Below are 4,356 nucleotides of genomic sequence, written 5' to 3' on the forward strand. Positions count from 1 at the left end.
CCTTCTCGCTTCCTCAATAATGTCGGGCAAAAAGGACTATAGGTCAAAGGCACAGCCTCTTCATTTCCTGTGACCGTTCCAAATTTTGCCTCCTGTGGCAAAATTTGGAAAATTCTTAAGCACATTGACAAATATTTCCCTCTTTTCTTTTACATGATTAAAATACAGTCATTTTCCAGCCTATATACTTGATTTTTTTTCATTGGGCGAGAAAAAAACCATCAAAAGTATCTGTACAGGGAGGAGACCTCGGGAATATAGAAAATGGATTAAAAAAGAGAATAGCGAAATACCTCTATATCGCTCGATGCTGTGATCGCTGTTAGAGTATTGTGAGCAATTCTGATCGCCATATCTCAAAAACGATAGAGCGAAACTGGAAAAGATTCGGAGAGCAGCGACCAAAATGACAAAAGAACTGGAACGGTTCCTCTATAAGGAAAGATTACACAGGTTATGGTGCTTTAGCTTGGGGAAGAGTCGACCGAGAGGAAATACGATAGAGATCAGCAAAATCATGAATGGAGAGCAATGGGTAAAAAGCAGTTGTTTACTCTTTCAAAAAATAAAAAGACAACAAAGGCATTCCGTGAAGTTCTTAATTAGCACATTCAAACCGAATGTGTGACAATACTTTTTCAATCAACGCACATCAAGAGCGTCTGACTCATGAAGTTTCAATTTAAACTAGAGAAGGCACTTAATGCGAGATCACTTCCAGCGCCCAAGACAAGGATGTCAGGCATTAGAGAAAACATCAGTATTTCATCAGTTTATAAAGGAGGTTGCAAAGCTCTCTCCCCTTTCAGAATTCCCACAATCCACTCATCTCTTTCCAATTTGGAAATCAACGATTCTAAAGTCAAATAAAAGATGTGACGGGGTCGTCTTTTTCGTGTGCCTCTTTGCAGTTTTCAGCGGGGCTGTTTACCCAGCTAGAAAGCTTTGAAAATTGTCCTCATAACATTTATTTACTCTCAGGAACTATATCAGGGATTATTTCTTCATGGAAAGGGTTGTGGATGAATGGAACATCCTCCAAGAAGAGGTGCTAAGGAGAAGAACGGTACTGGAATTCAAAGGGTGTGGGTCAAGCACAGAGAATCCCTAGTGATTAGAGGATGGAAATGAAAGCATGTTAACTTTAGGTGTAAGAATTGTGCATGGGAGTCACCTGCATGGAGCAGCAGTAACCACCCTGAGCAACTTGCTGGGCAGACTGGATGGAGCATTGGGTCTTTATCCGATATCATTAAATCTGTAAATTAGGAACAGTGTTAAATTAAGAAATGTTCTTCCTGTGAAAAAGATGGATCTTGGGGTGGGGGGGGGGGGGGGAGAGAAGAGTAAATTGGAATAACAGGTGGTCAGCATCTTCTCCAGGGAAGATTTGCTTGAGTCGAACACTAAATAAGAGATTTTATGGTTGACCGTTTGTGCTCATTTGGTAGTTTATTTTGGTTGATTCTTTCTTTCTCTGCTCTCTAATCTGTAGAAATAGGCACTGTTTAGTAATTCGGTCTCTTTTCCTCCCAGTGACTTTCTCCTCATGTATAAATGTCTTTGCCCTGGTATCTTTCTCCCTCTGCTTTTCACTTCTGCTTCCATAGAGCTCGGTCCCTTAAACCCAGGCCCTGCTGCTTCTGCTATACAGCCGATTGTACTGTCAACATAGAGTTGCATGTGCGCCTGCAAGTAGGGATTTAGTCACCTCTTTGGAATGTTTAGCGTAGTTGGAGCATTGGTGGTTTAGTGGTAGAATTCTTGCCTGCCACACGGGAGGCCCGGGTTCGATTCCCGACCAATACAGTTGCTAGCCCTTTTCTTGAAATCTTAATCTCACTTGCAGATATGAAACAGATATTCACATGACATGGATCATTACTGCAAGCTCACTTACAATGTTGTGCCCCGTTCCGGAGGTCATTGTTACTCTCGCAAACGGTAGAGACAGTCCAGAGAAAGAGGAAAAAGGAATACCTCATGTTGAGACATTGTTGCAAATTCCTTCAGAAATAACATTATCTACCATTTGGCTAGCTTTGCAATCAATAGAAAAATCTATTACAACATTAACTAGGGTGGTACAAGAAACAAAGAATCAGGTTTCTTTAAATGCCAAAGAAGTTACATTACAAACTGATGAAATAAATGAAATGGAAAGTAATTTAAAGGAGGTGGAAAAAGTTCAACTTACCATTTTACAAGGGGAAAAAATTACTAACAGAAGGCTTGAAAACATTGAAAATAGTTTGGGAACCTACAATCTACGATTTATGAACTTTCCTGTTATTGATAATATCCCTCCTTTGGAGCTATTCAAATCATATATTTCACAAGTATTAAAGTTGCCTGAAACACTGAACCCAATCATTACTAAAGTATATTACCTTCCATTTAATGAGGCAAACCCAGAAAATCTTGAACGACCAGTGGAGCAATTAGTGGAGCCATTAAATATAACAGCATTGATAGAGTCTTCACAAGAACTGGTTATTACAAGAAGGAGACCATTACTGGTATCGTTTGCATTTATTATGGACAAAAATAATATATTCAGTCACTTCTTTAGAAATAGGCATGTTTTGTTTCATGGTTATAAAGTCTGGTGTTACCCTGACATAATAAAATCCACTCAAGTTAGGAGGAAATTGTTCCTCTCAATGAGCGATGAAGCTATACAAAAGGGAGCACAAAATCAGCTGCGGTTTCCCTGAAAATGTTGTTTAAGATTTCAGCAACAAAATTATGTATATTTTAATCGTCTCAACTAAGAGCTTTTTTAGATTCTCACCCATAAAGGCTTCTAATGTGGGTTTGGAATTTTGAAAATGGGTATGGTATCTACTCAGTGGGTCATATTTTTCATGGTTTCTTATTGTAATTAGAGTTAAGTAATGCTCCATTTCTTAGGCTCTCCTCTTCCTATTTTCTTTTATTGTGATACAAAACAGTGTAAATTATAATTTCAAATGATGAATGTAGTAATACAACATATTTTATTTTTATCTGCAATGTATATTTCTTTACAAGTGGATACTTGTATAATTATGTTAAAATTGATAAATAAAAAATTTAAAAAAAGAAAAAAGAAAGACATGGTTTAATGAAACAAAAGCATGGCTTTACCCAAGGCAAGTCTTGCCTCACAAATCTGCTTCACTTTTTTGAAGGAACATAAGAACATGCCACACTGGGTCAGACCAAGGGTCCATCAAGCCCAGCATCCTGTTTCCAACAGTGGCCAATCCAGGCCATAAGAACCTGGCAAGTACCCGAAAACTATTCCATGTTACTGTTGCTAGTAATAGCAGTGGCTATTTTCTAAGTCAACTTAATTAATAGCAGGTAATGGACTTCTCCTCCAAGAACTTATCCAATCCAAGCAATGGACGGCCGGCGCCATCTTTAAAAATGGCGTGGGCCATCCAGTGCACCTACCATGTGACAGGGGCCGACCAGTGGCACTGATTGCCCCTGTCACATGGTAAGAGCAAAGGGTCATTGGCGCCATTTTGATTAGTGGCAGCCGACAGCCCGAGCACAGGAGAATGCTCCCGGGACCCCTGCTGGACCACCAGGTATTTAAAAATTTTTTTTAGGGGGGTCCAGAGGGTGGGGGGATACTAACAAACTCATTTTAAAGGGCTAGGTTGTGTTTTTAGGTTGTGTCCTTTCTTCCCGCGCCCCACCCACCCCCCCATAACGATAAGAAAACCCACTAAATTAATCGTGGGGTTTCCTATTGCTATCGGGGACCCCCCGATATCTGACGATATTGAAAATATTGAATGATATTTTCAATCGTTAGATAATCGATTCACATCCCTATTTTTTACTCTGTGAAAGCTAATGGTAAAAATTAAGCTTAGAATGGCTAGTTTACTCTCCAGAAACTGGTTGCTTTTATTGTTTTCTGTGCAAACTCTTTTCTACCAAATCCACAACAGCATTGTCCGGTGATGAGTTTAGTGATTGACAATTGAGTGGCAATTCCAAATCATGAAAACTCTATGGATAATAGAAATGCCTTACTAACATATTTAATGAGACAGCATGGATTAACAGTTGATTCACAGCTAGAAGAGCAAACCAGGAGGGAGCAAGAGTACTGGAGGCAAGTACTTACATGTATTATTGCAGTCATTTGTACATTAGCAGAACACGGTTTAGCTTTCAGAGGCAGCAATGAAAAGTTTGGTTCACAAAGAAATGGTAACTTTCTTGGTTTACTGAAATTAATTGCAAAATTTCATCCATTTTTTGCTAATCATGTTGAAAAGCATGCAAATTGTGGATCTGGGCAATCTTCATATTTGTTGAAGACAACATGCAATGAGCTTATTGAAATTTTAG

At 39.0% G+C, this 4,356-nt stretch overlaps 1 non-coding gene across 1 annotated transcript; it reads left to right on the top strand.

Moving 5' to 3' along the window:
* The first annotated feature begins 1,738 nt into the window (after positions 1–1,738).
* Positions 1,739–1,809, top strand: TRNAG-GCC. Its single transcript has one exon. It is a non-coding gene; the product is annotated as a tRNA-Gly (tRNA).
* The last annotated feature ends 2,547 nt before the right edge of the window (positions 1,810–4,356 follow it).

The sequence above is a fragment of the Rhinatrema bivittatum genome, chromosome 7, assembly GCF_901001135.1.
Source record: "Rhinatrema bivittatum chromosome 7, aRhiBiv1.1, whole genome shotgun sequence".
NCBI classification, from domain to species: domain Eukaryota; kingdom Metazoa; phylum Chordata; class Amphibia; order Gymnophiona; family Rhinatrematidae; genus Rhinatrema; species Rhinatrema bivittatum.